Genomic DNA, 14,839 nt, shown 5'->3' on the forward strand with positions numbered 1-14,839 from the left:
CAGTTGTCCATTAAAATAAAAGAGGGAGAATTCAGCTATACGATAAAGCTGGAGCAAAAGCTGCAACAGAAGAATACCAGAGACCTGTGGAAGGGTATGGAGGACAACCACTGGCTTTAATTCTGCCACATCACACAGGAGAAATCTTTTCTGAAAATAAAATGACACTGATCGAGAGACTGACAGTTGACATACAAGATCAGCATATTGTTGCTGACCAACCACTTTTGCTTTAAAAAAAGTCATTTAGCAATGTAGCAATACAGACCTTGTAAAAATCCTTAGTTAGCAATGTCTCTACTGAACTACAGGTAGGTAGGCAAAGAGAGTCTGCCAGCTGGTGAAAAACTAAACATACTAATGTGTTTTTGTATTGATTCTATATTTATTCATTTATCTTTTTTTAGTTTATATTCACAGCTCAAAATACCTGATATTGTGAAAATAATCCAGTGGGAGAATTATGTTTAGAAATATTTGTCCCCTTTTTTCAGTTTTTCTCTCTCTCTCAAAATAGATAGTTGAAATAGCATATCCTTTTTGTTCGTAACATCAGCCATATCATACATATTGCACACCAGGGATTTTTCCTGCCTTACATCCAAACCTGCTGGGGTAGGCCCCAGGTTACTGCCATCCTGCTCTGGATAAACAGGTTTAGGAAGTGTATATATTGCTCCTAATCTCAGATACTGTCTCAGTAGTTTTGTGCTCATCCATACACCAATTACCTGCTCTTGCTCTGCTCATTAAAGGTTTACTGTTCTTATGATGGGCTATTCAAGTCTCACTGCCCCTAGCCTTGACACTAAATGCTTGTTTTTCTTAGTTTCCCTCAGTAGAGCCAGGTGAAGTCTGCAAACTGATTCACGCCTAAGACCCCTGTTCTTCCTAAACCCACGTGATTTTCATGATCACACCTGTCAGCACACAGTAGAATCTATTTTCTGATTTTTGATATTTTTTCATGCCTGCAGGTTAGGGCTGTCTTAATGCATGGGCAGGCTAGGCAGTTGCCCAGGTTCCCCACAAGCTTAGGGGCCCCATGCTAATCTATGTATGTTGTGACTTGCTGTTAATAAATAAATACTATACTATACTAAACTATAAATATTTGTTATTGTGTTACAAGTGGACATTGGCATTCACCTCTGATTTACTATCACAGTCACCTCTGCAACCTCGTGTGCATTTACAGTATGTGTACGGATCCCACGCACTACATAACATAAAAGCGTACATGTTAATGTCACTTCAACTCAATTCTCAGCAAAGAAATTTTGCAAATGTTTGTGTTGATCACTTGATTAATAATAAATAATTCATAGTAATTTCATACTGTGCCATCTCCGTCTGTATGGTTTACCAATTGAGTATCATTTATATGTTGAAATTTTTGTGTTTTTCAAGGCTCACGTTATGCTGTTCAAACATTTGTGTTGATTAGTCTGTGCTATACAGCATTTTTTTTAATGTTGTGGGGAACAGCCCAGACACAGACAGGTGGACACCGTAGGTTCGAACACCAACACACGTTTATTGTACATATTTACAGTGAAGATATCACACAACCCACTTTCACCCCCCAAAGTCCAGGCCTCTTACAATGGCTCTTTTCAGGTCCGCCTCCACTCCTCTCCTCCCGAGTTCCATCTTTCTTTCTCCCGACTCCAGCCATCGAATGAAGGGAGGCGGCCCCTCTTATACCCACCCGAATGTGCTCCAGGTGCCTCCCAATGAGCAACTGCCGGCACTCCCTGATGTGGCGGAAGTGCCGGCTGTGCACCCAGAAGCACTCCAGGTGTCCCTGGTCTTCTTCCCTCCAGCACTTCCGAGTGTGACAGAAGTGCTGAAGGTCAGGGCTCCTCAGGCATCTGGGCGCGCCCTGGCAGTGACCATGGGCCCCTATAGGGTTGAGCTTCTAAGCTCTGTTCCTATGGTCCCCAAAGCCACCAGGGTGGTTGCCCCCCCCCCTGCACCATCGCCAGCTGATACCCATAGGGACCAGCGACCCGTCCCGCAAGGACAGGTCTTCCACAAAGTGGGTCCTACTGCAGGTCTGGTCCTGCAACACAACAAGCAGAAATGGGGCAGAGATGCTGCCTCTACACCACCACCTGGCGTCCTTCTGTGCCACGCACAGGCAGCACTCCCCCCTCCGACCGTGCTCCCCTAGTTGGGACATCACACGGGACCGCTCGCACCCCCGTCACCTCAGCTGACTTTGGGGTTTCCCTCTGCCTCCACAGAGGGCGGCCCTTCTCTGGACGTGAGCAGCCTGCCTCATGTCCGCCCTTTTTGGAGGAACCGGCTCTCTTACCTCGGTTCCTCCTCTTCCTCTGGGACGCCGTGACAGTTTAGGTCTCCCTATGGGACAGGTATATACCCTGTCCCGTCTGCGTCCCTGTGGAGCGGCGTGAGACCGACACTGGCTTGGGGCGTAGGGCGCTATGACCCGCGGCACTCATCAGCCGGCGTCATGCCTGCCCTCTCGCTCTCTCCCCCCTCACCACACGATCAGCTCTCACCGCCGCATCCACTATTGGAGCCCCCCCTACTTGAATCCGATCACTTTCATCATGGTTCTTTTCGGTGGGGCCTCCCTTATCTTTTACAGTGCCGGTTCTACTTACATGCCCCGCCGTGCTTCTCTGGCGAAAGGATCCAGAATCACGTCATTCCGCTCACTCACGAAGCGTCGTCACGGACGTGACCGCCTTCCCCTCCAGCTTCTTCAATTCCTCTTGGAGGGCACGTATCATCTGAAATAGCGACTCTGCGGGCTGAAGGCATCATTTACATTTTTATTCCTGTGAGTGGTTGTGTAGATAGGGACACCAGAGCACTGCTTTGGACAGGGGCCTATAATGCTGTTAAGATGGCCCTGCTGTAGGTGGCAAAATTCTGTCTATAAATTGTATGTGCCTGAGATAGAATCAGAGATCAGTAATGGCTGGTAGAAAATAAAAAGCCCAGTATGGGAGATTTTTGAATGCAATATTGAAGGCATTCATTATAAGCACATTGTCTTGGAGCGAGATATTTTGTAGGCTGTAGAAATTTAGAGTTAAAAAACACTGAAACCTTAAAATTCACCTAAATTTCATTACAAATTGGCCCATTCTGGGCAATAAATGGAAAAGATTAAAAGTTCAGCATAAATAACACAGAAAATATTTGAAAAATTATAAAATTGTATAAAATTGTTCATATTCAGTATCTGGTTTTGATTCTGTCCTGCGGTGGGTTGGCACCCTGCCCAGGATTGGTTCCTGCCTTGTGCCCTGTGTTGGCTGGGATTGGCTCCAGCAGACCCCCGTGACCCTGTGTTTGGATTCAGCGGGTTGGAAAATGGATGGATGGATGGATGGATGGTTTTGATTCTGCTTATTTTTATCAGACAAAAACAAAACCAGATAGTAAACCATGTAATGTAGTAAGCTTCCACTAACATTAAACTCATATCCAAATACTTTAAGTCTACAGTTCTGTCTGATTCTGACACAAAACTAAATTCCATAGTAGCTCTTTAACCATACCATCATTACTAAAACTAAAACTTAAACTAATAGATATAAAAATAAAATAGTTGTGAAATTAAAACTAAATTAAAACTAAAAATACATCCATCCATTTTCCAACCCGCTGAATCCAAACACAGGGTCACGGGGGTCTGCTGGAGCCAATCCCAGCCAACACAGGGCACAAGGCAGGAAACAATCCTGGGAAGGGTGCCAACCCACCGCAGGGCACACACAAACACACTAGGGCCAATTTAGAATCGCCAATCCACCTAACCTTCATGCCTTTGGACTGTGGGAGGAAACCGGAGCCCCCGGAGGAAACCCACGCAGACACGGGGAGAACATGCAAACTCCACGCAGGGAGGACCCGGGAATCGAACCCAGGTCCCCAGATCTCCCAACTGCGAGGCAGCAGCGCTACCCACTGCGCCACCGTGCCGCCCACTAAAAATACATGATGAAGGAAAACTAAAGCTAAACTGAATTTCCAAGTAAGGTCAGAAAAAATATAGAAATAAAAACTAGTACAAAAAGGCAAAACTATAATAATCTTGGTGGGAAGTATTGGGTATGGTGACAAGACAGAATATAGGAAGGTAGTGGACAGTTTTGTTCACTGGTGTGAGCTGAATCAGCTGTTGGTCAACAACAGTAAAATAGAAGAACTGGTAGTGGATTTAAGAAGATCACGATCTCCAGTTACTCCCCTGTCTATTAGGGGTGTGGATGTGGAGATCGTTCAGGAAGACAAGTATCTGGAGGTGTATATGAACAGTAAGCTAGACTGGTCCATGAACTCACTGGCCATATGTAAGTAGGTTGTATTTCCTAAAAGGATTTTTATGAGTGTGTGGTGACATTTGGTGACAAAGTGACATTTTTTTTCACTGTGGCATGCTGGGGGCACAGCAAGAAAGTGGCAGACATTACGTGGCTAAACAAATTGATTCAGAAGGCTGGCTCTGTGGTAGGAGTGAATCTGGACAGCTTGGAAACTGTGGCAGATCGGAATATGTTGATAAGATGTCAGTCTATTATTAAAAATGCTAATCACCCACTTCATAGTGTTGTGGTTGGACAGAGGAGCAGTTTTAGCAGTAGACTGATTAACATAATGTGCTCCACTGAAGGTCACAGGAAATCCTTCCTCCCCACAGCTATCAGACACTATAACTTCTCTTCTGGTCAACCATCAACTCTATAAGATGTTTCCTTTTCTTTCTTTTTTTTATTTAAAGAATATCCCAACACATTTTCAAATACATAGATGTGCAATAACTTGTCCATTCTTCTCATGTGAATAACTTTTTGTTCTCAGAATGTGTAATATTTCACTTAACATGTACATTATTATGTGAAATATTTCAAGCTCAGTGGGCTATTATTGTCTAGTATACTAGAGTTTTTGTTAAATACTCACATGCACAGTATTTATTGTATTTCATTCACCATGTTCCTGTAGAGCTTTGTGCTTGAGATTTATTGTACTTTTTTGATATTTATATTCTATTTTATTTTATATACTTATTTTTTATACTTGCTCTTAGTGTTACTTGTGCCTTTCCCTAATTGTACAGTTGTAACACAAATAATTTCCCTTGGGATTTATAAAGTTTTCTGATTCTGATATCTACTATCTAGAAAAGTAACTTTTATAGGTTGCTACCTGTCATATTAGATGATGTGGTAACACAATAAAATATGTGTCATTTAAGAACCCTTTTTTACTGAAGCTGCTCCTCTGTTTAACCAAAACCTCACATAGGGGTGAAAGTCAGTGTCCAGAATAGTAAGCAGCTTCCTAAGTGCCTGCTATTCCACCACTTTCTTCCAGCTTGACATCCAGGACTGAGCCAGCCTTTTTAATCAGCTTACTGCATTTATTCTGCTGGCATCACCTTGCTTAAGCACACTACCACATAGAAGATGGCAAAGACAACTACAGACTGGTAGAAAACATATAAAAGTGGCCTGCTTGCACCAACTGACCTCAGCCACCTCAGGAATTCGAGGCTACTGTGACCCTTCCTGTATATGGCCTCTGTGTTGATACTCCAGTCAAACCCGTCATTCAGATGTGTCCTGTGGAAGTTATATGTTCTCATCACCTCCAAATCTTTGTCAATGATGAAAACTGGGGATTAAAGTGGACTCTACCCTCCTCAAGTCTACAATCAACTTGCTTGAAGTCAAGATACAGCAAACATGTGGTTGTATTTCTATTGGAATTCATTTCAGGTTCAGCATTATCATTTCACAGAAGCTGTACCCTTTCACAAATACCTTTGTATCTTTTACGTCTTTAAAAATATTGGTCTACATTACAATAACTACACCTTAGCATATACAGAAAGGTGTGTCTGCTGGGAAATGTCCAGTAGTGGCCTGAAGTCGCTGAGATCCTCAGTTTTTTTCCATTTAGCATCAGTGAGAAAGTCTATCCTTTTCTCTACTTGCTTTATTATATCTTTAAATATATACATTGTACTAAGAATTGACAAAAAAGGAGTGTCATGGGGTTTATTATAGGTCAGATAATCTTATTAGTTATTAATTTAATCTTTAAAGCATTTTATTTCTGAAGTAAAACACCACTGACCTCATAAAACAGTTTGCAAGAAACCCTTTGAAGCTCTTCTCAGAATTGGCTGGGTAGCTTTGACACATGCTTTTGCATTTGAGCTCATCAATGGTAACAAGTTAGACATTGCAATTAATGGGAAAGTTAACAGTACAGAACAGTTTGACATTTTTAGACCACAACCACATTTCTTTAGGTTTCAGACTTGTATTTTCTGTATTTAGTAAGGGTGTTGTTCCGTGTTTGCCATTTATGAATGTAGTGAGAAGTCCAGCAAAATGACACCTTTTACTGGCTAACTAAAAAGATCACAATATGCAAGCTTTCGAGGCAACTCAGGCCCCTTCTTCAGGCAAGATGTAATCCTCGCTGTATTTAATAAGAAAACATTTTAATCAGTAGGCAAATAACATCAACTAAAGAAATGCAATTGCAACGATAAAGCAAGGTGGTGGAAATGTTAAGAAAAGCACCAGTTCTTCTAGACAACATACTGCCAATGCCTGTCTTTCACCATTCTTGTAGAATGACCTCTTTCAGACCCTGGATGCTGGATGATGAATAATACTCTACTTTTCTTTTCAGAACTCCCTTAGGTGTTCTGTTGGGTTACAGTCAGGTGACATGCTTAGCTACTGAATCACTTTCATCATGTTCTTCCTCAGAAATGTAACAGTGGCCTTGGATGTATGTCTTGGGTCATTATTGTGTTGAAGGAATGCCCGGCAACCCAAGGCACATAGAGATGGTAGCACCTTCTCCTTCAGTATTTATCATTTGTGAATCCATGATGCCATCAATGAAGTGTAATTCCTTCACACCTATAGCACTCATGCAACTTCACAGAAGACCACTGCCACTGCCATGCTTTACAGTGAGTGTCATGCACTTCTCATTGTATTCTTTGTGATGCCAAACAGTTTGCATAGCAACAGTTCCAAAAAGATTTACCTTTTTTGTCTCATCACTCCTAAGTATAGAGTCCCAATAGTCTTCACTTTTGTCAGTATTGAAAATGCTAAACAATGTGCATGGGCTTTAGCAGTGGCTTCTTTCATGGACAACACCCTTGCATGGCACTTCTCTGTAGCTTATGTCATATTGTGTCACAGGAAACAATGACCCAGGTTTGGCTTTCTGTTGCTTTAGCTAACTGTGATGAACTTGCATGGTGATTTTCATCAACTCTTCTTCTAACAAAACAAAGTTGAGGCATTAACTTCTGTGGATAGCCTGGACATCTCAGGGAACTTGCCACAAGTCCATCAATTTTAAATTTCTGAATCCGTTTTGCCACTGTATTCCAACTGATTAGCAGTGCTTTACTAATTTTCTTGTATCTTTGACATGTTTTGTATAAAGAAATGACTTTTGTTCTTAACTCTTATGACATCTCCCTTCCATGTGGTGCCATTATTGTCAGCATTGAATGGGAGGGGTGATTTTACTTGTTAAATGCCATCCTTTCTTGTCATTTAATTGGTGGTCGTGTGTGATGATTGATTAGACTCATCTGTTGTTTTGTCAGTTTGTCAAGTCTTATTCCTAAGACCTTCACATGGGTGTACTCACTTTTGCACCACAGTCTTAAATGATTTTATACTGACAAATCTCATTTGCAACCAATAAAATGGATTTGCTGGACTGTTTTATGCTATAGGATCCCATAGATCCTTCAGAAGGAGGACAGATGATTTTCTGAAAAATCTTTTAGGCTGTATTCATTTATGCTGAGTACTGTATAAAGTACACTGATTTTGTTTAGGTGAGAGGATTTTTGTGTAGACTAATGTAACCCGCACATTTTTAGGAGTGCTAAAGACTCTCTGCCCTGCTGTTCTCACACATCCCTATCCTTCTGTTCTAGACTAGTTGTTATTAAAATTAATATCGTTCATTTAGCCCATTGTTCAGTTAGCCCTAACTTTGAGATGGAAATCTCACAATTCTCAAACTTTCTATTTGTATGAATTATCTTTCTTTGATCTTACACTTCTTGAATGATCTCCTCTGGGGATTTTATTTTGCAGATACATCTGCTATTTGTAATAGACAGTCCGACGTGCAGCTTGTTCAGAATTGCCTGATAAAAATATCAGAGTTTGATGTCCACATGATTGTTTTTTGTGTTTATACACAGCTGTTACCTACATTCTGAGTTTATCTCCTACTATTTAGGGCAGTGCAGAATGTGTTTTTATTTTTTGATGATTCTTATGGTCACGGCCGGATTTATATGAAAAGAGGCCCTAGGCTATTCCACTTATGAGGCCCTTTCACCTTCCATTTTTAAGTTTGTAAATTACATGAGAGATAATAAAATTTTGCTAACAATTTGAATGTAGGCCCCTCTTGATCTTGAGGCCCTAGGCTGAAGCCTAGTTAGCCTATAGGAAAATCTGGCCCTGCTTATGGTTCTATGTTTGATGGGTACTAATTTGTATTTGCATGTTTGCTTACCAAATTTAAAATTTGAACGAGAAAATAATCAATCAATAATATAACTGCGTGTCACATTACATAAGCTGCCTTCCTTAAAATAGGCAGTACTTCCAACTCAGATATGGTCTTTCACTTTTTTTTCTATCCATGAAAAGAAGTCATAATAAACACAGTAAAAAAATATGCATTTAGAAATGTGCCCTTGGAGCAACCCATCCTGTTCTTAAACCCCTGAGCCTTTAGATGCCCTTGATGGGTCAGGTCTTCAAGGCAGCTTCCCAGCTATTTACATGCACAGAAGATCAGCCATGGCAGCTCCCGAGCTCCCACCTTCGCATATTTTGGACTTCTCATTACCTGGTATTTTCTATTGAACTGACTCTATGCCCTATGCTCTCCTCATGGTGTTGTTTTTATCTGTTAACCTTTTGCTAGTTGAGAACACATTTAGACAGAGTGCAAAAATGAAAGGCAGGATTTGCAAACATAATATTTATTTATTATCTCCTAAAGCTTCTCATAAGAGTGAGAGCAGTAACCTAAAGCCAATCGAAAATCAATGAATGAATAAATATAATTTTTACTCTGTAAACTTTGACTAAAAATCAAAGGTGAGATCTAGCATAGGAGAGGGTAAAAGGTATTCCAAATAAACATTATAGTGTAGAAATTGTACTTATTTTCTTACTTGTTTTGTATTTTCACTTTTGTTTGAGTTTTGGTGTTTTAATGTTTTTCTAAATGTACTTCATCTCCCAGGTTTCTTCCTGACTACTCCTTTGAATATCCTTTTAATCTGAACTGCAGCTTAACGGCCAACTGCTACATGTGTGCCTACAGCTAGCATCTTTGCATTTTAAAGTGTGGAGAAGCAGTGGTTAGTACTGCTATTTCATCAATCTAGCCCTTACAAACGTGAAATTTATTACAATATATCACAAAAATATGCAAATATTCCTTTCACTGTAATTTAATATACACAGGGTGGCTCAGGGAAATGGAAAATTTTGGAACTAGATGTTGGAGACCCTGGGGCGTCATCAGTTGTTTGGGACCAATGTGACCTTATTTAGAACCCCTTGCTATTAGTTATGATGGAGTAGTAAAGTGGCATGCAACGAGCGTTCACTGTGAAAGCCTTGTATAAGAATGGTGATAGTGTGACTGCTGCACAAAGGGAATTTGGGCGTCATTACCAGTTAGGACGTCATGATTGTGTCCGATCTGCTCATGTGATTACAACATGGGTGCATAATTTCGAAGAAACAGCAACAACATTTGTTTATATAGCACATTTTAATACAAATATTCGCTTTCTGGGTCCTCCCTGCGTGGAGTTTGCATGTTCTCCCCGTGTCTGCGTGGGTTTCCTCCGGGTACTCCGGTTTCCTCCCACAGTCCAAAGACATGCTGGTTAGGTGCATTGGCGATTGTAAATTGTCCCTAGTGTGTGCTTGGTGTGTGTGTGTGTGTGTGAGAGAGTGCGTGCCCTGCGATTGGCTGGCGCCCTGCCCGGGGTTTGTTTCCTGCCTTGCGCCCTGTGTTGGCTGGGATTGGCTCCAGCAGACCCCCGTGACCCTGTAGTTAGGTTATAGCGGGTTGGATAGTGGATGGATTTTCATACAAATAATGTAGCTCAAAGTGCTTTACATGATGAAGAAAAGAAAAAAAGACAAAGTAAGAATTAAAATAAGACAACACTAATTAACATAGAATAAGAGTAAGGTCCGATGTCCAGGGAGGACAGAAAAAACAAAAAAACTCCAGACGGCTGAAGAAAAAAAATAAAATCTGCAGGTGTTCCAGACCATGAGACCGCCCAGCCCCCTCTGGGCATTCTACCTAACCTAAATGAACAGTCCTCTTTGTATTTAGGGTTCTCATGGAAGGACTTGATGATGATGGTCATGTAGACGTCTGGCTTTTAATCCATCAATGTAGGAACATCATGGAGCTTTGATTAGGTGGTGGTGGCGCAGGTCGCCACCACAAAAAACCGGGAAAAGAAACAGAAGAGAGTTGGGGTTAGTACAGATTTTAGAGCCACCATGAATAGTTATGATAATTAATTGAATATAGAGAGCATCAGGGCTATTCCAGATTTTAGGTGCATAGCAGCAGAAGGCCGCCTCACCACTTCTTTTAAGTTTAGCTCTTGGAATTCTAAGCAGACCCTCATTTGAGGATCTAAGGTTACGATTTGGAATATAAGGTGTCAGACATTCCGATATATATGATGTAGCGAGATTAGGCTTTGTAAACCATAAACAGGATTTTAAAGTCAATTCTGAATGACACAGGTAACCAGTGTAGTGACATCAAAACTGGAGAAATGTGCTCGGATTTTCTTTTCCTAGTTAGGATTCTAGCAGCTGCATTCTGCACTAGTTGCAAACGATTTATGTCTTTTTTGGCTAGTCCTGAGAGGAGTGCATTACAGTAATCGAGTCGACTGAAAACAAAAGCGTGAACTAATTTATCAGCATCTTTCAATGATATAAGAGGTCTAACTTTTGCTATATTTCTTAAGTGAAAAAATGCTCTTAGTGATCTGATTAATATGCGATTTAAAAATCACAGTCAACAGTTACCCCTAAATTCTTTACCTCCGTCTTGACTTTTAATCCTAATGCATCAAGTTTATTTCTAATAACCTCATTATATCCATTATTACCAATCATTAAATTTCTGTTTTCTCTTTATTTAGCTTGAGAAAATTACTACCCATCCACTCAGAAACACAAGTAAGACATTGTGTTACTGAAACAACAGAGTCAGGGTCATCAGGTGCTATTGATAAATACAGCTGTGTGTCATCAGCATAGCTGTGGTAACTCACGTTGTGCCCCGAGATAATCTGACCTAATGGAAGCATGTAAATCGAAAAGAGCAGCAGACCCAGGCAGAGGCGTAGCTAGGGTTTTCAGCGCCCGGGGACAACTGAAGATTTCACGCCCCCTCCTGTTTGCCAAAATACAATGGGGAACATCAATTCGGTGCCCCCTGGATGCAGCGCCCGGGGACAGATGTCCCCCCTTGCCCCCCCTAACTACGCCACCTGACCCAGGATAGAGCCTTGTGGGGTCCAGCCTTAAAAAAAGAAGTCCCCAGGTGGAGCCACTTTTGATACTGCCCAACAATCGATGGCAGCTATTTGACGATTGTTTGGAACATGTGTCATTTCACATAACAGTGACATTCCATGGAACTCCGAGATCCCCAGATCTCAATGTTTGTGATTTTTTTCTGTGGGGACATCTTAAAAGCCATGTGTACCGCAGACATCCTCCAACCATTACTGAACTAAAAAGGAGGATTGAAGAGGAAATCGCTGGCATTCCTCTTGACATGTTATGTCAAGCAATGCAGAATTTTCACAACAGGCAGTCAGAATGTGTACAGAGAAATGGACAATGCCTTCATGATGTTTTCTTTAAAACATAAAATGAATATTGATTACCATCATTAATTGCATATCCTGTACAATACATCCATCCATCCATTTTCCAACCCGCTGAATCCGAACACAGGGTCACGGGGGTTTACTGGAGGCAATCCCAGCCAACACAGGGCATAAGGCAGGAAACAATCCTGGGCAGGGTGCCAACCCACTGCAGGACACACACAAACACACCAAGCACACACTAGGGCCAACTTAGAATCGCCAATTCTAACCTAACCTGCATGTCTTTGGACTGTGGGAGGAAACCAGAGCACCCGGAGGAAACCCATGCAGACATGGGGAGAACATGCAAACTCCACGCAGGGAGGACCCGGGAAGCAAACCCAGGTCTCCTAACTGCGAGGCAGCAGCACTACCACTGCGCCACCGTGCCACTCCTGTACAATACATTTCATCATTAAATATATTTTGTAATGTGTTTATTTGTGCATTGAATGTTATTTCCTGTTACCCTGTGCCACCCTGTATTTGACTTAAATATATTGGAGTTATAATGCAATAAAACCTTCCATATTATATTGTAACTATTTCCCCCCAAATTTATAAGTGGTTATATATGGTGTCTCCAGACTTATATTACTGCCCAATTATTCACTTGTTTGCATATCTATTTCTTTGTCTGGAAAAAAAATAATCCAGTTGCCCACATAAATCCACTTCATTTTGTAACTCTATATTTGTAAGTAGTTAAAGTAGTTAGCTGTGTTATTACATGTAGGTAATTTTTATCCTCGAGTTCTTAAGAAGGTTAGTGAGTACGGATATAAACCCTTGACTCATATTTTTAGAAAGTCACTGCACACTGTGGAAATGGGAGTTTTCCTTTTGACAACATTAAACTGTGCAAAAAAGAGTTAAACGTCATCATCGGCTACCGTGCATTTCATAATAAGCATGATAATGAGCATTATCTGTGATATCTATTACATTTTATAAATATGTTTAGTCAAATTTATGCTTTATTTATTTAGCTATGCGATTGAGTCCTGCAAAGGACCAGCATAGTGGTGCATGTACTTCTTGCCTTACCCTCACTCCTACTGAAATAGTAACAGCAATGCAGGTATTTTTACTTCGATAAGACACATATTGCATTGGATTACTCTTTACTTTAAAAAGTAGTTGGACGACACACATTACTTTTAATATATTACCCTACTATTTAGCACTGTACGTTCCGCTTATCAATATAAATTTATCAATACTGAGACATTATTTCAGTCAGTAGAATGAATAATATGATCACACATTACACACACACATTTTGTGTATGCTTCTACCTGTGGTTGCTGAAAACATACAGAAAAAGTGAAACAAATCAAAAAATAAAAGTAAAAGTGAAGCAAATTCATGCATGCAGGCTGACAAAGAGAAACGGACATTCTCAGACTACAAAATCCTTAACAGTAACCTGGTTAAGGGTTTACATGGCTACATAACTGAGGAAGAAATCTACCTCTGTTAATTAATTAACTAGCTCAATGTTCAGTTCACACAGATTAAAATGAATAAATTCACGTTCATAGTTCACCATTTCAGTTTTGAACTAGATCATGTTCAGTTCATTTTGTATTTTTTAAGGAGTGAGAATAAATGACCCATCAATTTTGCATGGCTTATATTGGGCTATTACAGTGTTCTTGAATAAAATACAATAATTATGAAGACTCTTTTATTTAAATACATTTTATTGAGTTATACACGTATAATCATTTATGCTAATATCCTTCCGATCAAAAAGGAAATGAAATAGATGCAAGTATCCATATAAATTACAACTCTATTTCTAATCGTGTGACACAAATGGTGACTGTGGAACCAGTGTATAGGTGAACTAACCAAGAACGCTGCTGGTCAAAATTTGCGTCACATATTGCATGTCTAACGGGGAAAAATATAAAGTGGCCTCGTGAAGTACAACGCTTTCCTAAAAGTGAAAGCTGAGCTTCACCACATGCTTGTGTCAATGGGGGTGCAGCTAAAGCACAAGCAGGCAGACACAAACAGTGCGTATTTGATTTTACATTATTTTTTCTAAATACAAATAAAAGGCAAAAAAATTCGTACAAAATCAATATTTGTAAAAATCCACTGTTTGTGTTTATTCGAATAACGTATTTGGATTAGGATTCACCCCTGCATTACTGCGCAAGGCAAAACATTTAATTTGGACCTAAACCAGATCCTGAATGTCACATAAAACTGAACTCGCTCACGTTCAAATTCTTCATTTCCAAATACATTACGTTAAGTTCACCGTTCTTAGAAAAATGAGCTTATTTAATGAACGCCGCGCTCTTTTGAACTAGTTCATGCACAACACGGCAGAGTCCAATAACTTGATTTCTCAAATCGGCATAAAGGTTTACATGGCATTTTAGAAATCAGGTTTCTGTGAATAACTGGGTTATCAAAGCACGTGTAAACACGTCAATTGTCAGCAAATGTTTTTAAATATAAAACTCCTATGTTAAATAACCTTAAAATGCGGTATGCAGAATGTTGCCTTATTAATTTTTTTTTTTCTAAATCCAACACATCTTTGTTTACAGTGCAGTTTTTATTAATGATAAGAATCTTTGGTATTTTCTGAACCAACCCATGATGGAGGGCCAGTCCATTGCAGAGCACAATCATGTGTACACATAAACCAGACAAAGGTATTACTGTCAACTAATCTAATGAACACATCTTTGAGATTTAAGGAAATATTAAAATACTCAGGGAAAAGCCTTATAGATCAGGAGACAAGTTGAGACAGACAGTGCTAGATGCAAGATATTAAGTAGCAGCACTAACTCCTGCATCACCAAGTCTCTAATACAACCA

This window comes from Erpetoichthys calabaricus, chromosome 5 (genome assembly GCF_900747795.2).
Source record: "Erpetoichthys calabaricus chromosome 5, fErpCal1.3, whole genome shotgun sequence".
NCBI lineage: Eukaryota > Metazoa > Chordata > Cladistia > Polypteriformes > Polypteridae > Erpetoichthys > Erpetoichthys calabaricus.